This window comes from Tamandua tetradactyla, chromosome 2 (assembly GCF_023851605.1).
Source record: "Tamandua tetradactyla isolate mTamTet1 chromosome 2, mTamTet1.pri, whole genome shotgun sequence".
NCBI classification, from domain to species: Eukaryota; Metazoa; Chordata; class Mammalia; order Pilosa; family Myrmecophagidae; genus Tamandua; species Tamandua tetradactyla.
This window is the reverse complement of record NC_135328.1, coordinates 53,924,863-53,948,592: the sequence shown is the minus strand read 5'-3', so window position 1 is coordinate 53,948,592 and position 23,730 is coordinate 53,924,863. Positions and strand designations below refer to the sequence as shown.

Below are 23,730 nucleotides of genomic sequence, written 5' to 3'. Positions count from 1 at the left end.
AGGGTGTCACCAAGGTGATGCTTTCTTCCTGAAGACCAGCTGCCAGCAATCCTGGACTCCTCTGTCACATGGCGAGGCACATGGCACATCTGCAGTCTACCCCTTCTCTGCCAGGTTTCATTGCTCTCAGCTTCTTCTGTCGTGCACTCGCTCGCCCTCTCTCCCTCTCTCTCCCTCTCTCTCTCTTTCTTTTCCATTCATCCTGTTTTATAAAGGATTCCAGTAAGAGGATTAAGACCCACCCTGGGCCATGCCTTAATTGAAGTAACTATCAAAAGGCTCTACTTGCAGTAGGTTTCACCCATCCATAGGAATGGATTTGCTTTCAGACCGTGGTTTTCTGGAGTACATACAGTTTCAAACCAGCATACTCAGGCTCAGGGATGGGGCAACTTACCCAGGGTCCCAGAGGTTGGAGGTGCCAGTGCTTGGTTTTAAAGACATGGTCTTATTCCAGAGCAGAGCCGCTGGCTCTACCGCTTGGCATGGAAGCAGAAGGGCACGCTGGGGCTTCCCGTGGAAGAGCCAACAACGGGCAGATGTCAGGAGCCTGTGGTGTTCTCCAACCACAGAAAAGCCAAGACACCTCCCTCCTGGGGCACGGGCAGAGGGAGACTGCAGGGGTCCTCTCAGGCAAGTGGCAGAGCAGCCCAGGCCCCGTCCGGAGAAGGGCTGCCAGTGCCCGGTGGCAGGCAGGGGGCAGGTAGGGAAGCCTGCCAACGGAGACCCCTAAATAATGGGGAGTGACCGGCACGTCTGCTCCCCATCCCAGCCGGGGGACAGTCTCCAGCTTCATAATGCATGATCGATGGACCTAATATGGGACAGGAGACGGCGGGCTGGCAGCCCTGGCCTGGCCTGCCGGCTGCCATTTGCCCATATATTTATTTATTTATGCATTCTCTTCCATGGCAAAAGCCCAAAAACAATAAAAGAAATTGAATTGCATATCAGATGGGACATCAGAGGGAGATACGGCCATAAATCGCACTGTATTTATTCCATAAATATCAGCGCCTCTTGAATAGCCAGGGCCCGTTGTGAAGTTATAATCAGGAATCTGGTCCCACGGTGCTCACTGCCAGCCCCTCCCCCCACAGACAAACAGGCCGGGTCCCCAAAATAAATAACCGCTTCCTCGGGCCACCTGCCGCCACGGAAGCAGGCATCTGCTCGTGCAGGCTGCCTTCCCCCAGGGAGAGGGGCCAGCCCGTGGGCAGGGCGAGGTGGTGGTTGGTGTTACGGGGCAGGGAGGGTCCCCACTCCTGCTCGGATGCAATGAGCCAGGTGCCTGGCCCTTCTCCCTGGTCCAGGGCCTCTGCCCCCTACCTACCCACCTAGCGTGCTTCCACCTATCTCTCCCTACACTACTGTTTACACAGGTGCACTTCACATTCAGTGAAATGCACAAATTGTAAGTACATGGCTGGGAGAACGTTTGCAGATGCATGTCCATGTCAAAGTCAAGACAAAGAACATCTGTCACCCCTTAAAGGTCCCCCATGCCCGCCTCCCACCCATCTTTACCACCAGTCCACTCTCTCTTGCATCACCACCGTCACTGTACAGGCTCTAGGACTCCAGATAAATGGAATCATAGAATACATAATTTTGTACGTGTTTTCTGGTTTGTTTGCTTGACACTAAGGTGCGTGAGATTCATCCATGTCCTCATAGGTACCAGGGGTTAGTTCTTGTTCAATGCTGAGTAGTATTCTACCGTGTGAACACACCACAATTTGTTCACCCCCTCTCCTATTGATAGATGCTTCTAATTTTTGGCCATTGCTAATAAAACTGCTGCAAACATTCCTGTGCGAGTCTTTCTGTGCATACAAGCACTGATTTTTCTTGGGTGTCTACCTGGGAGTGGAATTGTTAGGTCAGAGGACGAATGTTCAGCTTTATAAGAAATTCCCAAACACCGTTTTGTGCTCCCACAGCAAGGCGTGAGAGCTCCAGGCACTCCACAGCTCACAACACTTGGCCGTATCTATCTTTCTACCTTAGCTTGGGTGCTGAGATCTCTTTGTGGTTTTCATCAGTGTTACCCACTGTAGACTCTTACCGCCCACTGGAAGCCCATGCACCAGCCCTCACACCCTACAGTCCACCCTGCACAGTAGTCTGAGGGGTTCTGTTATCAGCTCACAAGCCTCATCTGCTCCAAACCCAGCTGAGGGTCTCCACTGGGCTTGTCCTCTTCTCCTACAGCTCTCCTGCTCCCTCTCTCTGCTCCCTGCTTCTTTGCTGTCCCTAGATCTCTTCCCTTCCTGCCTCCACATTGGCTGGACGCTCTACCCTCTTTCCAGGCTCTGCTCAGACATCACCTTCTCCATGCAGCGGACCCTCCCCACCGCCCTGCCTTCTTCTCCCCAGCACCTTCCACCGCCTGACATACCAGGTAGGATGTTCACCCACTGTCCAACCTCGCGGATGTCAGCTCCCCAGGGGCGGAGACCTTTGCTTTGCTCTCTGATAACATCCCCAGGGCCTAGGATAGTGCCTGGTACGTAGGAGAGGCTCAATCGATATTAGTTGAAAACTTGGAAATAAGTTAATATCAGGGAACCCAACCTTTTAACAGAGCCTTTGCCATGTGCCCTATCTGATGTGACCCACCCAAGCCGGGTGCCCGCCAGCATCTCCCCCCCCCCCCCCCCCCCCCCCCCCCCCGTGCGGCCATCCCAGGGGCCTGATGGGGAGGCGGGGCTTGGGGGACGGGTCGTTTCCCACTTGGGAAGTGGGGCAGTCCTGCGCCTGGGTGGGTGGTGGCCAACTCGGCTCTGTCATCCCACACCCTGGCCCCTCTCCCTTGCTCCTTTCCTTTTGCTAATAAGCGTGTGTGGGGGGGTCTGACCTAATTTATTTGGCAACAAATAAAGAGCGGCAAGATTAAGAGGCAGGGGCGGGGGAGGTTAAAGGAGGAAAGATACCTTGGGTAATGCCATCTTCTGCGTCTTTATATTCTGAAACGGATCATTCTGGACGCGGGCAGAAGGCCTGATTTAATATCCTCATGGAAAATACTGCACCTGATCCAATTACCACGGGAATTTTGATACAGTCAGCAGTCAAGATGAAAGATTCAGAGGCGCTCACTGCAGGAGTAAACACAGAGACCGAATTACTTGGACTCCTCTGGGATGAGTTACGCAGTTCAGGTCGCCACGAGGGCACCTCGGGCCAGCCTGGGGGGCGTGACTGACACAGTGTGCTGCAGTCCCTGCTGGCACCCCAGAGGGCGGCCAGGGGGTTCTCTGTCCCGCGGGGAGCCTGCCACACTGCCCTGCTGTCCAGTGGAAGGCCCTCGGAAGGGGTTCTGGGGAGGGCAGGCCAGGGGGCTCTCCTCGGTGCCCCATCCCACCCCACCCTTACGTCTGCACTGCCCCCTAACAACCCCCAATGCACCCACCTCTCTTGGTCTCCATGCCACCAGCCGCTGCCCTCCCCTGAATGCCTATGGCAGCCCTACTCAGACCTGTGCTACTGCCCTCCTGGGAGGGATCAATTACATATGCTAATCCGATCATGTCTTTTCTGTACTCAGAACCCTTCAGTAACCTCCTGCTGTTCTCAGGAGAAAGTCCGAAGCCCTGCTACATCTTCAAGGAGCCCGTCCCCCCTGTCTGGGCCCTGCACCCTGCCGGCCTGCCCCTGCCTCTCTCCCCTTGCACCCTTCTGGTCTCCACCCACGCTGGCCTCCCCCCAGCGTCCTCCTGCCTCAGGATCTCATGCAGGTGGTTCCTCTGCTGGCAGACGCTGCGCTCAGCCCTTTCCTAGGGGACGCAGACGCACCCACTTTGCCCAGCAGGATCACCCTTCAGGTCTTGGCTTCAACACCGCCTCCTCGGGCCCACCTCCCCTGAGCCTGGAGCAGGCCGGCGCACCCGGCGCGTGTGCTCTGAGCCCTCGCCCTTGGCCACGGCTGTAATCACGAAACCGTCCGACCGCGGCGGCTGAAGTCCCCCCCACACCCATCGGCCCTCAGCGCCACACATGTCACAGGGGACAAAGCTCCGGGTCTCCGTCCCTCCTCTGCCGGTGCTGGCTGTGCGGCCTCGGGTGAGCGTCCAGGCTCCAGGAGCCTCAGCGGACCGACCTACAGGTTGGGGACAATAGTGTCCCATTCACCGAGGTGGTGTCAGGATTCAAGAACGTAGGTCCTGCAGCCAGACTCTTCCAGGTCTAGTGCCAGCTCTGCCACTCTCCAGCCCTGCGCCTCAGTTTCCTCAGCTGGGAAGCGGAGGTACCGCCGCCTCTATTCGCTGGGCCCTTACAAGGATCGGCTGAGCTGACACATAGAAGGCGGCCACATGTTCCCTGGCCTTTAACCAGCACCGGAGCAGCATTAGCTTTTGTTGCCTTGTTCAGCACCTTGAAACTCCCTGGAGACTGTTCAAGCTCAGCAGTACATCCCTGCTCCAACGAGGGTTAATAAAGGTAGAGCCCCCTCCTAGAGACCCATGGGCTGCCTTCACGAGGCCCTGATAAAAGACCCACGTGTTTCCCACCGAGGCCAGTCGTTAGCCCGTTAACCCTATAATCCCATGACCAGTGGCGCCCATCACCCTGGAGTTCACCTCTTGGGAAGGAAACGCCCGGCCCCGTACACAGAAGGAACGTATTGTGATTAGAGACAGAGGGACGTGTCATTATGAGTCGTCTGATGCTCCCTGGGGTGACTGTTCTGCACAGAGAAGATTACTCCGGTGATGACTTTGATTTTAAAAATGAACATTTGATTCATGAATGTTACACATTCAAAAATGATGTACTTTCTTCAGGTTCTAAGTTCACTTGACATTTCTTACTCTTCTATTTATAAATCTTGCAAATTTGGACAATCCCTTTTAAGGGCCTTTTGATGACCCATACAAAACTAGTTAATCAAACGCCTTTAAACATTTCAGCCTGCATATATGAATAAATTGAATATATTCAGTTTTCTTTCTGTCTGAGAAACTGGCTTCACTAGAGACTTAAATATACCTTCTGTACACTAATAAACTGGACTTATAAAAGTGGTGAATTCCAGTTCTGTTTACAAGCCTCCTAAGAATTGAACTTGAAATCCCAAGTCTAAATCAAGTGCTCAATTTCACATTTTGAATTAGAATCACAAGGCTGACCTAGTACTTTAATCAGCAAAATTCTCCTGAATAGTACAAATGCCTAAACTTCTCAATGTGCACCTACGCAAGACAAAAATATTAATATTATTGTTTTGATTCTCATAAACATGTCTATAATTTTCTTGTAGCTGAAAGATGCTTACTGACCCTGGAAACATTTGCCATACCCAGTGATTTGGGGGTTACCTTCTCAGTTGGCTAAAGGCCTTACTGCCCAGCCTTGCCCTGGGTGGGGCACCCACATTCTCATCAGCAACCTCGTGGTCATTGGGGTGTCAGGGCCCTCAAGGGGGGACCCCACCCGCTAGGTCCTCAGCCCCTCATTCTCCTGTGGGCTCACGCCTGCCTGCACCCTACACCCGGGTCCTCCCCCACTTGATTGGATTTGGCTAATCGGTTTACTGCTTCCTTCTCTTCTGCACTCTTTTCATACCCGTCCTCTCAGAGCCGCCACTATCCAGGCCATTAATGACAGGTGATTGGATTCTGTGTATCTCCCAGGGCTTTTGTCTGAGGCTGTGGTCACAGTTCTGAGGTCACACCAAGGACGAGGTGGGGGAAGGAGAGCACGTCCACACCCAGGGAGAGGCCCGGAGCAGGGGTGGCTGTGGGGAGCTTGGGGCGCTCTGAGGGCCACAGGGTGACAGGGGAGTTCCAGTCTCCCCTCCGCTTTTGCCAGTTGCGGGGTCCACAGCAGGCTGCCGGCGCTTCCAGCCAGGCTGCCACCAGGGGGCAGAAACAGCTTCCCTTCCCCAGTGGATGCCAAGTCGGGGCAGTTCAGAGAAAGAGTCCGGCTGGGGGGAGCTTCGGGATCACAGGGGCTGGGGACCAGAGCCCGCCTGCCTCACCCGCCCTGCTGAATGTAGTTGGGCAGGTTGCTTGCTCTCTCTGAGCCTCACCAGTTACAAACCAATTATGAGTAGGGTCTTAGAGCTTCCTTCTGCCCACAGCAGGTGTGAGTAAAGAGCAGGGCTTTGCTCAGGACCTGGTGCCCAGTGAGATTCTGCACAAGTGTCAGTCTCCTTCCATGGGTCAGTTTCTTCCCAAGTTCTGCCCTCAGGGAGGCTGTGGCTGGGGCTGAGCCAGAAAGAGGACCCCATTTTCATAAGAGCAGCTTTCAATGACTGAGTGCTTACTAGGTGCCAGGCTCCACTGGACAGGCTGCCTATACATTCTCTCATTTGATCTTCACAGCAGCCCTATAAAGGCAGTATTGGTAACCGCTCAGAGAGGTTAAGTAACTTGCCCAAAGTCACACAGCTTAGAAATAACAGAGCCAAAGTTTGCACCCAGGTTGGTCTGACTCCTCAGCCTGGTCATCTCAGCCTTTCTCCTATCCTTCCCCAGGGCCCTAGACCCTCAAATGCAGGCTTAGGCCAGATGAGGCTATTGGAGGCAGCCGTGACTGAGCTTTTTCCACAGTGGAGAGGATTCCATTCCATCTTCCCGTTACTCCCCTCCTCAGTTATCTCCCCACTAGGAACCTGAGAGAATCAAATCCACTGTGAAGGCAGCATCTCACATGTGAAAGCCACAGCCTGCAAATCCAGGCTGACAGCCCCCGTGGCAGAAACCCCTTTCCCCCACCCCCTGCCCCAGGCCCTCTGCTGGCCCCAGTGCAGGCCTCTTCTTCGTGACCCAAGTGAAAGGTGGAGGCTGCGGTCAGGACCGAAGCAGAGTGGGGTCACCCCGTGCATCTCTCCTTCCTTCCCCAGAAGCGGTGGAAAGGAGAGGTTGTCTTGGTAACTCCGGCTGAGTTGATGGTGTAGTCAGCTTACTGGGGATTTTTTTTTTCCTGTGATGAAAGGTGCAGCAAGGAGAGGCAGGAGGGAGGGAGCAGAGCCAGCACATACCCAACGCCCTCCTTCCTTGGGCTTCTGACTTAGTAAGAGCCAAAGACAGCTTTGAGGAATCTTTCCTATAGGAAACCTCACCTGCAGATTTCCCATGTGGCCCAGAGGCTGGTGGGGGCTCCGGCTGATGGCCTGGATCCCGTGGGTGAAATCTGCAGGTCAAAAAACCCCTCCAAGACTAGGGCTAGAGTGGGAAATTCTGGGAAAGACTGAACATGGGTCTGTGTCTGGGAGAAGGGACCGGCGAGCAGTTCCTGAGAGGTTGGAACTCAGGCACTGGTCAGCCTTGAGTCCCCTGAGCTTGCCGAGTGGTGGCCTTGGGCAAGTCACTTCCTTTTGCTTTTCAGTGATGGGGAAATAATACCAAATCCCAGTTGGTGAAACTAGACCACTGCGAAGCCCTTAGGTCCCGTGGGTGGCAGCCTCACCAGATGTCCACCCAAAGAACTTGGTTGAAAGGGAGTCTGGTTTCCTTTTTGTCTTTTCATTGCTCTTTTTTTTTTTAACCAGCTTACAGAATTGAAACACATTTCTCTTAGACTCAAAGGAGTTACAGAGGGGAAGCCAGGCCATGCCCTTCCCTCAGGCAATAGCATCTTTCTGTATTGATCCTTTATTCACTCAGGTCGTTCCTCTTTTACAGACCTGGCCATAGAGGCCCATAGAGGTGAGATGACTTGCCCGGGCTGCCCAGCCAGCTGGGTCTTCTCTGGCTGAGGGGGTTGGGGACAGCCCAGGGCAGGATCCAGCCCCTGCCCCTTGTTCCTCCCTCTGTCAGCCCATCAGCTCTGCCCTCCGTGTGGAGACACCCTCTGTAGCAGGGACGGCTTTGCAGTAAAACAGCCACATGCTCTCACCCGGGCTCCTGCATGACCTCGGACACATCTCCAGGGAAGTAACAAGGTCAGAGGCCAAACCTGTTCTCCTAACTGAGCCCTCAAGGCACTAACCCATGACCTGAGCATTGAGGGGGCTGAGCCAAGCACCCAGCCCCCTGGGAGCAAGAGAGAGCTTCTCCGATGGGAATAGGGGGCAGATGGGGCCAAGTGGGGGCGGGGGGGGGGCGCTCCAGAAGTTTTCTGAGGTTATTTCTTCCTTACCACTGTGCAGGAGACACAAGACAGGCCTACCCTATCCCTCAGTGTCGTTATTGGCAATATTAACACAAATTCCACATTAATCAAAAGAAATTTCATCTTAAATAAATGGAAAGGTGTCCCGTGTTCATGGATAGGAAGGCTAAATGTCATTAAGCTGTTAATTCTGTGTGAATTGATCTACAGTTTCAATGCACTACCAATCAAGATTCCAAGATCCTACTTTGAAGAAATGGAAAAGCTAATTATCAGATTTATTTGGAAGGACGAGGGGCCTCCAATAGCCAAAAACATATTGAAAAAGAAGAATGAAGCTGTAGGACTCACACTACCTGACTTTAAAGCATATTACAAAGCTACAGTAGTCAGAACAGCATGGTACTGGCATAAGGATAGAAAATATTGATCAATGGAATCAAATTGAGAGTTCAGAAATAGACTCTCAGATTTATGGTCAATTGACTTTTTAAATGTGGTTTTATTGAGATATATCCACACACCATACAAACCATCTGAAGTATAAAATCACTGGCTCACAGTATCCTCACATAGCCGGGCATACAGCCCCATGATTAATTTTAGAACGTTTCTTTACTTCAGAAAAGAGATAAAAATAAAAAATAAAACGAAAATCCTTCCATGCCCTCTACCCACCCCCTAATGTTGATTCACAGTATTGGTGTAGTACATTTGTTACTGTTGATGAAAGAGTATTAAAATATTACTGCTAACTATAGGTCATAGTTTACAATGAGTACTTTTTTTTCCTTATACCCTTCTATTATTAACTCCTTGTTATCATATTGTTGTTCATGAAATAGCTTTTCAGTACTTGTACAGTTAATCATGGACATTGTCCATCATGGGATTTACTGTGTTATACATTCCCATGTTTTAACCTCCAACTTTCCTTCTGGTGACAAACATGACTCTAAATTTCCCCTTTCCAACACATTCACATGCCATTCAGCACTGTTAATTATTCTCACAATACAGTACTACCATCACCTCTTTCCATTCACAAACATTTAAGTTCCGTCTAGTGAAACGTTCTACACATATTAAGCAATTGCTCCCCGCTCTTTAGCTTCATTCTATGTGCTGGTCACCTGTATTCTAGATTTTATGTCTATGAGCATACGTATTATAATTAGCACATATCAGTGAGGTCATATAGTATTTATCCTTTGTGTCTGACTTATTTCACTTAACATAATGTCCTCAAGTTTTATCCATGTTGTCGCATGCTTTGGAACTTTGTTCCTTCTTACTGTTGAATAATATTCCATCATTGCTCAATTGATTTTTGACAACTCCCAAGTCCATTCAACTGGGACGGAAGAATCTCTTCAATAAATGGTGCTGGGAGAACTGGATATTCATATCCAAAAGAATGAGAGAGGAACTATGGTAGTGAGCTTCAGGTGTCAACCTGGCCAGGTGGTGACGCCCAGTTGTTCTGTTGCTGTGGACTTGAATCATCAGCATGTGAAATTCATCTATGACTGATTACGCCTGCGGTTGGCTAAGAGGCACGCCTTCCGCAGTGAGTGGAAGGAGAGGGCAGAAGAAAGAGAGGAACTCAGCACAGCCCAGTATGATGCAGCTCAGAGCTCAGAGCCAGCTCAGACCCAGATGTTTGGACCTGCAGAAAGGGCATGCCTCCGGGAAAAACTGTCTGAACCCAGAAACCAGGAGAGAGGGACAGCAGACATTGCTGTGTGCCTTTCCATGTGACAGAGAAACCCACATGAAAGTGAGTTGCCTTTCCTCTGAGAAACTATAAATCTGTAGCTAAATAAATCCCCTTTTATACAGCCATCCATCTCTGGTGGATTGCATTCTGGCAGCCTTAGCAAACTAAAATAACCCCGATCTCACACCCTTTTCCAAAATTATCTCAAAATTCATCAAAGATTTAAATATAAGCACCAGTACCATAAAACTCCTAGAAAAAAAATGTGAGGACGCATTTCCAAGATCTAGGGATTGGAGGTAGCTTCTGAGACCTCATACCAAAGCACAAACAACAAAAGAAAAAAATAAATAAATGAGAACTCTTCAAATTTGAATACTTCTGTGCTTCAAAGGACTTTGTCAAAAGGGTGAAAAGGCAACTGACTTAATGGGAGAAAATATTTGGAAACCAAATATCTGATAAGGGTTTGATATTCAAAATACTAAAGGAATCCTACAACTCAACAACAAGAAGACAACCCAATTAGGGGTACAAGGCTAGCTCAGTGTAGAATTCTTGCCTGCCATGTGGGAGACCCAGGTTTGATTCCCAGTCTGTGCACTTCCCAAAAGACAGACAAACAAGCAAAACAAACAAACAAACAAAAATTCAACAAATGGTGCTACAATAACAGGATACTCACAAGGAAAAATAATGAAGTGTGACCCCATCATACAGCATACAAAAAAAAAGACAACCCAATTGAAACACCAGGCAAAAGACATGAATAGATATTTTTCCAAAGAGAAATACAAATGAATAAAAAACACATGAAAAGATGCTTATCTTCACTAGCTATTAGGGAAATGAAAATCAAAACCACAATGAGGTATCGTCTCACACCTACTGGACTGGCTGCTATTAGCAGGAAACTACAAGTGTCGGAGAGGATATGGAGATGCTGGGACTCTTACCCACTGCTGGTGGAACGTACATGGTACAGCTGCTGTCGGAGGGCCATTTCACAGCTCCTCAGAAAGCTCAGTGTAGAGTATTCTGTATGACCCAGCAATCCTGCCGCTCAGTATATGCCCAGAAGATCTGAAAACAGGGACACAAGCAGACATTTGCATACCGATGTTCATAACAGCATTATTCACAATTGCCAAATTATGGAAATGACCCAAATGCCCATCAACTGATGAATGAATAAACAAAATGTGGTATATGTCTAAGACGGAATATCATTCAGCAGTCAGAGGGGATGAAATCCTGAAGCCCACGACAACATGCAGAAACCCTGAGGACATGATGTTAAGTGAGTAAGTCAGGCACAAAAGGACAAATATTGTATGATCTCACTGATACGAGCTAATTATAATATGTAAACTCACCGACATAAAATCTAGAATATAGTTACCAGGAGGAAGAGTGAGGCCAGGGAACAGGAACGGAGGCCTTATTTGTTCGGAATTTTTGACTCGGGTGAATTTGAACGTTTGGAAATGGATAGAGGTGATGGGAGCAGATTGTAGTGAGTACAACTGACAGCCCTGGATTATGTGTGTGATTGTGGTTGAAAGGGGAAGGTTAGAGTCACGTATGTCACTAGAGGTTAAAACAGGACTATATAACAAAGGGCATCTTCCAGTGGACTGTGACTGTGATAAACTGTACAAATATAAAAAGTTCTTTCATGAACTAGAGCAAATGTATGTCACTACCGCAAAGAGTTAATAATAGAGTCATATCGGGGCAAAAAGAACCTCTTGCAAACTACGGACAATAGTTGGGATTGATTGTGTTCATTTGCAAGCTGCCAGAATGCAACCAGAATTGGAATGGCTTTTAAAAAGGGGAATTTAATAAATTACAGGTTTACAGTTCCAAGCCTATAAAAATGTTCAAAGTAAGGCACCCAGGGAAAGTTACCTTAATTCAAGAAAGGTTGATGGGTCAGGAACACCCCTGTCAGATGGGAAGTCACGTGGCTGGCATCCGCTGGTCCCTTGCTCCTGGGCTCCATTGCTTTCAGCCTCTGTTCCTGTGGGGGTTCCTCACTTCCCTTCTCCGGGGCTGGCTTTCATCTCTTAGCCTCCCTTGGCTCTCTCCAGGCCTGGCTTGCTTAACATGTCATGGCAACGCCTGCTGGACTCCAGGCATCTCCTAATATCTGTGTCTCTGCTCTCCAAGTGTTGGTACCTGTGCAGAGCTCTGCTCTGAAGTTTCTGTTGGCTCTGTCATTTCTGACTCGCTCCAGAGTGTCTCATCTTTTAGGGGATTCCAGTAAACGAATCAAGACCCATCTGGAATGGGTGGGGTCACATCTCCATCTGATCAAAGAGTCACACCCACAATTGGGCGTGCCACATCTCTGTGGAGAAAATCTAATCAAAAGATTCCAACCTACAGTATTGAATCAAGATGAAAAGAAACAGCTGCTTTCACAAGATTGTATCAAGATTAAAACATGGCTTTTCTGGGGCATATAATATTTTTAAACCGGCATGATAATATTTTAATATTCTTCCATTAACAGTAACAAATTACCACACCAATGCTAGGGATCAATAATTGGGGTGGGGAGGGCAGGGATAAGGAGTATGGGATGTTTTAGTGTTTTTGTTTGTTTGCAGTCATGAAAATGTTCTAAAGTTGATTGTGGGGATGAATGCACAACTATGTGATGATACTGTGAGCCACTGATTGTATGCTTTGCATGGATTATATGATAGGTGAATATATCTCAATCAACTCGCATTTAAAAGAAAAAAAATAGTAGTTACTAGGTGCTACTATACATGAAATTTTGGATGGCTTCCTGTCCTAGATTACTTATTTCAAACTTAAAAATCTGCCTTTCAGGCTTATTTGATCTGGAACTGAAATTTTCTGTAGCACATAATCTAATTCAACCAATCACATGGCTCATTTGAACAACTGAAACACAGGAAGCACAGAATAAGAAAGAGGTCCTTTAATCCTGTACAGATTATTGTAATGCCTGGAAACATCCTAGAGTATATTAAGCAGATAATCAAAAAGTATTGGCAAAGTCCCCTGAGGGAGGGGTGAAAGACTATGGAACTATTAAACCTTACCATCAGGGAATCCCTTGATACTGTGTCAAACTTTAGGGACACCCAAATCAATAAGCCATGCCCTTGATCATGAGACTTACTCTTGTGATGCTTATGTAGGTAGCGGAGAAGCTTAGACTACCTATAGGCATGCCTAAGAGTTACTTCTGGAGGACCTCTGTTGTTCCTCAGATGTGGCCTTGGTCTCTCTATGCCCAACTCTGCAAGTGAAATCATTGCCCTCCCCCCTACGTGGGACATGACAACCAGGGGTAAGGAAAGTCTCCCTGGCAACATGGGAAATGACTTCCAGGGATGAATCCAGACCTGGCACTGTGGGATCAACAATTCCATCCTAACCAAAAGGGAAAAACGAAGTGCAATTAATAAAATATCAGTGGCAGAGAGAGTTCCAATAGAGTCAGGAGGCTACTCTAGAGGTTGCTCTTATGCAAACTTCAGGTAGACCTTGCTACCTATCGTAACTGCCAACCCCCAACCGGGACCATTCCAGCCAATCGTAAAGAACACCTAGGGCAATATGTAAGCTTCCACAAGGGTTGCAGGCACGAGAGTAACTTTCCAGAAACCTACAACCTCCAGACAAGTCCCTGAAACCTAGCCCAGCCTCTCCAGAACATCAGATCGTTCCGTCTCCCTACCCCATATTAGTGACAGACCCTTTCAATATCAAAAATTTAGAATTGCCATAGCCCAAACAACCCCAAAGAGAGGTATGAAAGATCAAAGGTGATGGTGGAATCATACATGGAAGATAGGACTTAATAAATGAATATGAATGCTGCATCATTAAATTCATATCTCTTTTAGTCTCCAGTATTTTAGAGCAGCTAGAAATAAAAAGCTAAAATTGTGAAACTGTAACCCATGTCAAACTCTGAAATATGTTCTACAACTAACTGTGGTGCTGTGCTTTGAAATGTATAGCTTTTTTTTGTATATATGTTATTGACCATAAAAAAAGAAGGAAAAAAAGTTGATTGTGATGATAAAGTATTTAAGCCCTCTAGCCTCCTATATTCTGGAGCAGCTAGAAGGAAAAATATGAGAGGATGGTATGGTAGCCCATGACAAACTCTGGGATCTGTCCTGTAACCACTTGTTGAAGAGTGCTTTGAAAAGTATTGCTTTTAAATTTCTTTGCTTTGTATATACGTTATACTATACAATAAAAAAGGTAAATAAAAGAAAAAAATCTGCCTTTCACTTAAAATGTATAGGATTCCTATTCAGAAAAATAGAAATGTTTTGGTAATGGATAGTGGTGACGATTGTACAATAGTGTGAACATAATTAAGAACCCTGAAATATATATCTGAATGTGGTTGAAAGGGGATGAATGTTAGGTTGTATATATGGTAATTAGAGTAAAAATGAAAAAAATTTCATGGAACTGCACTACACACACTGTGAACTCTAGGTTAAACCGTAGACTGTAGTTATAAGTACAGCCATAAAAATGTGCTTTTATCAGTTGTAACAAATGTACCACACTAAAGCAAGGTGTTCATAATAGGGCGGTATATGGGAATCCTCTATTTTATGCATGACAGTTCTGCAAACCCACAATTTCTTAATAAAAACATTAAATATAAAGATTTAATTTATTGAGCACTTACTATGTGGGCAGGCCCTATGCTGGGCCCTTTGCACTAACTTCGTGCCCTGGGGAATATTATTTCCATTTCACAGATGTAATAAGTGAGGCTCAGGGAGATAAAGCCACTTGCTGTCTTGGTAGGGGTTTTCCCAGAAGCAGACCTGGGTGAGGGATTTCAAGGCAAGCGCTCCAGGAGAAGCCAGTGAAGGAGTCAGGGAAGCAGGACAGGGAGGGGAAGAAGCCCAACCAGGGGGTGGTTCAGGAGGAAGGTAGAGTTCCAGGCTCAGTCTGAGCCCACGGGGACTCTGCAGCACAGATTGCACCCTCGGCATTAGTCCCATCCTGAGCCCAGGCGTTGGGCTGCTGTACCTGTGCACCAGCCAAGGGCTGCAAATGTTAGCAAAATAGTTCTGAGAGGCTGGAGGAGGGTAGCAGATGCCGGGAAAGGGAACTCAAGGGGACCAGGGCAGGACATCAAAGGCCTCTGCCATTTTATTTGCTTTTCCTCTAAGTTATACCCCTAGCAAGTGACAGAACCAGGATTCAAAGCCAGCTCTGTTGACACCAGTTCCCCCAAACCTTCGCCACTGCCCTGTGCCTCTCCCAGGAGCTGGCGCGCTCGCCTCGCTCAGACCCTGGGCTTCCGCTCAGTTTCAGATCTCTGCTTGGAAACCAAGAGGTTGTATGTCTGGGTGCCAGATGACACGAGCATATATTGCATGCTTTTATTATACCATGTATTGTATCATGCTCTAATACATGGTGTCCTCACAGAAAATATGTACAGAGTCTCTCATGTATTATTTATGCAATGGGATGCTCGGCTGGGAAGAGTGAGGGCAGCGTTAGATATATACATAAGTGGCTCTGCAAACTTGTAGCATTCCCTGTGCACGGAGGGACAGTTAGACACTCCTGAATTAGGGCCCCTCTCCTTGGGTGGCGAAACAAACAAAACAGTGAGTTGATTTAAAGAAAACGATTCTATAAATGATATTACGGTTAGTCCGTGGATCTGGCCTGATCTGGCCACGTGACTGAGGTTTGGGAAATGCTGACTCAGATCAAACTCCTAATGTGAGGGACGGGGGGCAGGGGACCAGGAGGGCAGGTGGCTGCAGCAATGCACTTGTATAATCATCACTTCTGCCCTGTATTGAGCATCAACTGTGTACAAGTCAGCCTCAGCCACTGCATCTCATTTACTGGCATCCTCACAACAGCCCTGGGAGGTGGGAGGTGGGATTCTTTGAGCCCATGTTGGTGGTCATTTCCACCCCTCTCTCTCACCTCCCACCCTCTGGAAGTGACGCACGGCCACTTCCCAGCCAGAGCACTGAGACGTTGGTGGGGCCCCTCAGTCTCTGCCTGCCCCTCCACATGGCAGAGTCCCAGCGGGCCTGGCTCCCAGAGCCGATGGCAGATGGATGTGTGGGGTGAGTGAGGAATAAACCTTGTGGTTTTAAGCCACTGAGTTTCTGGGGCTGTTACCCAGCCCATCATGCTGATACGGCATTTTACAGATAAAGAAGCCAACTCAGAGAATGGAATGGAAACTTCTGTCTAGAAGCTGGGTAACTGTGACTCGGATCCAGTCCCTTAACCCGCCACCCCACATCAGTTCTTTTCTAACCCTGAGGAAAATCAGTTTTTCAAAAGATCAGTCTGTCACCAAGCCCTACTGAGCCACATCGCAGGTTCCTCTCAGACCTCTCTGCTCTTCTCCCTCTGCTCATTCTTAGAGGCTCTGGTCCTCTGAGCCTCAGAGTGGCTGCCCTGGTCTGACCAAGGGCTCCTCTCCATCGCCTGCTCCATGCAAATCCATTCTCCAAAACATGAGTCTACTTGCACCACTCCACTGTTTCAAGCCTGCCAGTGGCTTCCCAGTGCCCTCACCAGAACCTGCATGCTCTGGTCTCTGCTGGTCCCTCCACCTCACTCAGATGCTCCGGCCACACTGTCTTCTATCAGTTCCTCAAAAGCATCTGCTGCTGGGCCTTTGCAAATTCTGTTCCCTCTGCCTGGAATGCTCTTCTCTGCAATCTTAGCCTGGCTCACTCCTACACTTCCTTCAGGCCTCATCTCAGATACCTACGAGGCCACTGCAGTGCTGAGCAGTAAGTGTGATTGATGGTGGAGGGTATCCAGGAGCTCCAGACCTCAGAGTTGGAGGCCAGGAACAAACAGATGCATGTGTGTGTGTGTGTGGGGGGGGGGGATGCGTGCGTGTGTGCACGCGCTCTGCCTTCCCTCACACCCTCACCAGATGCTCCAGTCTCTGCCCAGGCCCCTGTCCCTCCTATACTGAGCCATGCTGTATCTGCTCGATCAGGGCCATCTTCCCAGGAGAGTTCCCTGCAGCCCCATGCATGAGCTCCCACTACTGGGTAAACTCCACGGTGTGTCCTGAGTGCCTAGTCCTGTACCTGGCATAAAGGAGGCACTTAGTAAATATTCAGTGAACGAATAAAGGCTTTTCATTTGTTGACACCGTGACTGATCAGTAGTCAATGAAGGTACATTTAAATTTCTCTGTCTGTCCCAGCCAGGACACAGACCCAGCCTCCCCTCTCCTGTGGTCCGCACCCAAGCCAAGGCCCTCCCTGGACAAGACATGATGTGTGAATTCATTGTCCCTCCACCTGCAGGCCTAGCTGAGCCCAGTGTCCCTGTGCTCCTTCCAGGAGTCCAGCCTCAACACTTGAGCATGTGGCCCACGTGCAGTGCCGTGGGTGGTGAAGACTTTGGGCTTTGGAGCCAGAGACACTTTGGTTCTGCCCCTCGTACCAGCTGTGTGGCCTTGGACAGGTCACTGTATGTCTTGGTGGAAAGCTCAGTTTTCCGCTCTTTAGAGGGTGCAACAACAGTCCCCCTGTAGTGGGGCGCACCAACAGAAAGACCACACAATATCAGATCGCAAGCCAATTAGGAGTCTTTATTAGCCGGCGGGCAACTGCCTCAGAAATCCCAAGAAGGAGGATTCAGAGAGCAGCACCATGAGGCTTGCAGGGTGGGCTTATAAAGGCTGAAACCGCGAGCTTATTCACAGAAGCAGAGAAGTGGCGTTTGTTTCACAGACCCACACCCTGGTTTTGCAGCTGTAAGCTTATCTACAGAGGCAAAGAGTGCTATTAGCTTTTGCAAAAACAGGTTTGTGTGATTCCCACATCCTGACCCCATTACCGGGTGTTCTTCATGGGTCTGGGGGTACTTTCCACTCGGCTGGGGTCGAGCTCCTGATCCCCTACAACCCCTCCAAGTAACTAACTGCTACTGTTCTGGCATCAGCCCCCAGCCTGGTTCTCTGGACCTGCTGAATGAGAGAGATTCATGGGGTGTTAACGATGGGTTAGGGGCACTGCCATTATGGAAAACAGTTTGGCAAGTCTCAAAAAGTTAAACATAGAACTACCAAGTGACTCAGCAATCCCACTTCTAGTATATACCCCAAAGAATCAAAAGCGGGACTCAAACAGAGAACCAATGTTCATTGCAGTGCTAGTCACAATGACCAAAAGGTGGAAACAACCCAAATGCCCACCCACAGATGAATGGATAAACGAAACATGTTATATCCATGCAATAGAACTTTACTCAGCCTGAAAAAGGAGAAGTGCTGATATATGTGGTGACATGGATGAACTTTGAAGACGTCACACTAAATGAAATAAACCAGACACACATAAAACGGCAGCTATGGCGTGATTCCACTTACATGAAACAGCTAGAATAAGCAAACTCATAGAAACAGAAAGTTGAACACAGGTGATGGGTGGGATGGGGTGGGATGGGGAGAGGGGAGTCACTGCTTACTGGGCACAGAGTTTTTGTTTGAGGTGACGGAAGCATTTTGGTAACAGATGGTGGTGTTGGTAACACAACACTGTCATCGTGGCCAACGCCACTGAGCCGCATGCTCGACAGGGCTTACAATGGGAGGTCTTATTTGTATGCATGTTATCATAATTTAAAAGAACACACAGAAGGAAGGGCGGGCCCTCGATGGAGACTTTCTCCCGGACAGCGGCAGTCAGAGGAACAAAGGAGCCTCGATAAGGGAGAGTTCTGCGTCTGGAACCCTTGGAGAGGATGCACCTGTCAGAGACGCACCAGCAGCAGCACTTGAGATTGTTCCCACCTGAGAACCTGGGTGTCTTCACCTCGGGGCCAGTGGCCCGGCATCCCCCAAGGCCCACAGCCATCTGGACCTGTGTGGGGTGAATGGTGGCATCTGGGCCACTGGGTAGACATTCTCTCTCCCCCCTGTGTTCAGGCAGGGGCTTGGCATCTAGGCCTTTAGTGCAACTTTGTATATTAAAATCCTTTCCATGTTTCCAAACCCATGGCCCCTTCATTAACTATGGATGATCAGAAGTCCCTAGAGTTTGGAGAGGTGCGATCGGCGGGCACAGGAGCAGCTGTAATTACAGGGGTCCATGGTCCTGGGCCCTCTGGGAGGTCCCCCGTGCCTCCTGCCTCCTCCCCGAGGCAGAGGTGGGCACAGGCTCCACGGGGTCCGTTCCAGGCAGGGAGAGGCGCGTGGCTCACAGAGGGGGTGTCTGAGGGCCTCCATCTCGGGCTGTGCAGCCCCCTCAGGAAGTACCATGAAAGCGGGTCTCCGACAACATGCTGCAAAGGCGGTTCTACAGCTTCTCCAACCAGTGCCCACCGTGGGCCAGCCGGAGCCGTGGGCGGGGGGATGCCATGGGGAGCCACACAGAAGCATGGTGGGGAGCAGACAGGAAAGCAGACGGTGTTCCGCCACGCGCTGTGATGGGAGCACAGGCCCGTACAGCAGAGGTGCCCGGGCCAGCCCAGGGCGGGGGCAGGGGAAGTCAGGGAAGTCAGGCCTGAGACCGGAGGGAGGCGCTGAATTAGTAGCCAAGGGACAGTGTCCTAAGCGCAGGGAGCAGCTTGTGCAAAGGGCTGGTGCTAAGAAAGACGTGGGGTGTCTGTGTTTAGGGAACTGAAGAAGGACAGGGTAACGAGTACTCGGGGTGGGGGAGATAAGTGCTGGGGCTGGAGAGTTGGGCCCGGGCAGTCCCTAGGGCCCCAGAACAGCGAGGGCTTTGCCTTGGAGGTGGAGGTGAGTCAAAGCAGGGACATCATCTGCTGGTCCCTGCTGCCCTGCCTGGGGTGGTGGCGAGGCCTGTGCTGTCAGCTTCCAGCGCAGGGTTTATTCCACTCCCTGTCCTGGGCGAGAAGACAGAGTGGGCACCCTGAGACCCTGAGCAATATCTGAAGTTATTTCGCCCACTTCCCAGGCCTGGTGGAGGGACTGTCTTTTAAGCAGCCATGCGATCCTCAGGTGATACGTGCAGGCCCTTTTGAAAGCTCCTGGAGGCGGGGAACTCACCCTCCCCCATGGACTGAGCCAGGGGTGGGCAGCTGCGCTTGCATGAAAGGCTGTCCCTATGTTGCATTGTGGTTGCTTGTATGTACCTGACACTCCGGTGCCTCAGTTTACCCCCTGGGTGCCCACACGACCAGATTACTCCCTCTTCCACACATTATAACCATGAGGGGGTTCAGACCTGGAAAAACTGTGAAACCCCAGCCACAGTGGCAGGCTCGGTGGCCCTTGGCCACCCTCCCACCACAACCTTCCACCAAAGGTGAGTTGGCCAGCCAGAGGGCAGGCACTGGCCCCGCCCAGCTGCTGTCTCAGGCCATAGCCGCCCAGCTGGGGAGCGGCAGGAGCTGGGCAGAGACCTCGGGGAAGCAGGTCTGGTGTTTGCACAAATGTGGGAGTGCACGACTGGACAGGGCAGCCCTCCGGCTGGGCCTCCGGTGGGCTGTGTGGCCTGAGCAGCCAGAGGTGCTGGCCGAGATGCCAGCCCATCTGCCGATTGTTCAAAGGCAAATGTCCTGAGAAATAATGGGGCTTAATAAGCCGGGCTGATCGATACTCCGTTGAAGGAGAGGAAGAGGGAAGGACAGTGAGACAGACAAACGGACAAACATACTCATACAGAGAGACAGACAGAGGAAGAGAGAGAGAAATAGATATAGGCAGAAACACACACACAAAGAGAAGGAACAAGAAAGAGACAGAGACAGAGATAAAAGCTAACTGAGACGGGCAACAGAAAGACAAGTAGACACATGAAACACAGAGGGAGAAAGAGGGCACAAGAAAGAACCCTCCCTGCATGTACAGGGAAACGGGATTCATATGGAGGGGGCAAGGATGCCACCCACCTGTGTGCTGTCCCCGCGCTGCAGCTCGTCTGTAGGCCTCAGGCTCAGGCTTCCCCACCGATACCTGCAGTTACGGACCAGTTTCGTACCGGTTGGTGGAAGCCATGGCGGTTGGCGGTGCCACAGCTGGAAACCACAGCAATGAAACCTTAGCAAAATCGATATGTGTTTGGTGATAAAGAGGGTGGCATCTGGAGCCGTAGAATCTGAGTTCAAAACCTGCCCCTGCCACTTGTCATGGGATTGTGGATGTTGTAATCAAATTGCATTGAAAAGAAAGAAAGAAGCAGAATTTCCCACAACTAAATAGAAGACTCCAACAAAGTGGGACCCGACAATTCAGTATGAGAACACGATGGGGAGTCCAACAAAATTCTGGTTTTGTTAAGAATAGTTGAGCCGTAGAGGAAAGAGACGTCCTTATGGGATTATCACTGGCCTTGCAGCCAGGAAACTAACTAGAATTCAAAAAGGAATTAGTCTTATGAGCCAACCACCTCCAAGCGACAAGAATATAGAGCGGTATTTTCCCGTGCTAAAAAGGAAGGCGAACCTTCCAAGACAAAATGAAGTGCAGAAGGAAGCAAGTTGCCATTCTCAAGAGACCTAATAGTTAAAGAGGAAAAATAACCTACCAGCATTTTACCAGAGATGAAAATATATTAAGCCATCTAGAAAGAGGGGTGTCAGGCAACTTTTCTTTTCAGGTGAGGCCTGAGGGTTCCGGCTCAGTTGAACACACAACTGCTAGACAATGGGGTGGCAAAGAGAACTCGTCCATCGTGGGCTTCACACACATGGTGGAATTTTCACTGTAGACACTGCCAGTCCTGGAGCAGGGCAGTGACCCGTACCTCCGAAACCACCATCAACTCATGCTGATGTACCCTTATTCTTGGCAAAGTGAGACAATCTGATACACAGGAAGTTCCTAAAGGTATGCCCCTACACTTTGACATCAATAGTGTTGGAGAACAGACAGGTTGACTTTGAATGAGAGATCGGGAATCCTGAAGGAACAGTCTCGCTCACATTCAACAAAGGAGGAAGGCATAGTGTAACCATGGGATAGATCCCATGTCACAGGGACTTTGGAGCAACAGCTCTATTTGAAAAGTTGAGTTGCTTGAAGAATTTGTCACAGAAATGCAAGAAACTTTATTGCAAAATTTAACTTTTGAAGTTAAAAAAACATGTATAAAATAATGCCCTGAAATGATACAGGGAATATATACCTATTTTGTTCTTATAGTTTTCCTGGTTGGCTCAGCAGAACAATCCTCTATTTCAGTTCTTTGGTTATAAATCAATTATTTTTATGGTAGCGGTATTCAGTACCTCGTCTCCTTTGCCTATTTTTTAGACTTTGCCATGGTAAATCTCAGTCTTGGGAAATATGAGTAGGTTGCTTTGCTGCTGTCATTTATACTTTAATAGTGTTGACATAATAAGTGCAATTGCCTTTTCTTCAGTTGAAATCTATTAAAAAATTAATTGGAATTCCAGTTTGGGGTTTTAAGATTTACGGGAATCTGTAAGATTTGTGAGAATATCTGAGTTCTTTTTTCAGGTAGTGTTCCCAGAATGGTTAACCTTTAGTGACAAACTTTTCATGAGAAACGTGGCTCCAGGCATCAGCCTCAGTTTAAGATGACGATGTTCAAAGACTGTAAATGTACGTTTACAAAGTTACCTGCTAGGGCCTTGTAGGAAAATCTCACAGTTTGTGTTTAATAAATGGAGAAGGCACGGAAGGAAGTAATGGGTTGGAGAACAGGTAACTGAGTGAAAAACTTCAAAACCCTGGTCATAGGTATTCTGTCTGGATATAGCATAGCCTTGGGTCTAGTGTCCACAAAGAATTTTTCAAATGATATTTAAAAGAACTGTAGTTACTAAGATGGATTGAGTCCCTCAGGTATTTTGGTAGTAAAATTAATAACCATAAAGTCCTAGAATTTCTTCTTATTCAAAAATTGATTTCATAAGCTTTTAGGCTTGCTAAATTAGGCAATATACAATACCAAAAACAAAAATACACTTGTCAATGTCACGAAGAAAAAAAATGCAAAAGTGATGAGAGTCACAGTATAACCTTGCTTTATACCTCTCACTTTGATTTATGGTAGAAAGTTCAGACATTTGTGGGGAGAAAATAATTTGCTTTTTCCTCCTTCTGGAGTGGTGTGAGGAGTTAATCTGTTACTCCAAGATCTAAGACTTCGCGGATGGTTGTACACTCTAAGTGAAGGTATAATGCCAAAATGAAGCAAAATAGTTCAGCTACAAGTTATAATTTTCATCATCGAGCCTTTTGGTTTTCTATAATGTTAAAAGCTGTAAATAGATGTTTGTTTTTCTAGAGTTCACTTTTCCTATTTAAAAAAAAATTACTTTATCACTCTTGCCTGCCTTGCAATGTATACTAGATTTCATTGTCACTCATTGGTCCTTGAGTTTTTTATTGGTTTATTCAGAAGCCATGGAAAGCTGTCAATTAACGGTTTCATGTTTATTACAAAGAATTAAATGTGATCCTAATAATCTGGTATTTTGCAAATACTTCTACTGATAAGGGATTATTGGAAGTCATTCACAGCATTTGAAAATAAACTCTAGTCTCTCCTTAGCTGTTTTATGCTTTTTGCAGAGGCCAAGTTACCCCTACAAAATAGTTTTGCAAGTATGAGTGTTTGTATTTGATCCAGGAATAATACATTTTAGATTGGTTAGATTTACTGGTAGCTTATTTTAAAGCAGAGGGAAAAAACAACCAAACATGAGTTTGCTGTCTTTAGAACAATTTATGAAAATACAGTGTGAGGGTAGTTTTCATTTTCCTGTGAGTTATACTAAACATTATTGTACAGAGCTGTTATTAATGCCTCTAAAAAAATTAAAAATCACTCAAACACTGACATTAAGTGCATCAAACAACAAAATGTCTTTGATATGCTAAGCTTTTGTTCTTTGTGTATCTATAATTTAATTTTCTTTTTAAATATAAAATTTTGCCTTTGGTACAGTTAAAAGAAAAAAAAAGAAAGCAGAGGGACACACAGAGA

General features: G+C 48.2%; 1 pseudogene; it reads left to right on the top strand.

Annotated features, from left to right (window-relative positions):
• The first annotated feature begins 20,769 nt into the window (after positions 1-20,769).
• Positions 20,770-21,737, top strand: LOC143656228 (UAP56-interacting factor pseudogene; annotated as a pseudogene).
• Positions 21,738-23,730: the final 1,993 nt, after the last annotated feature.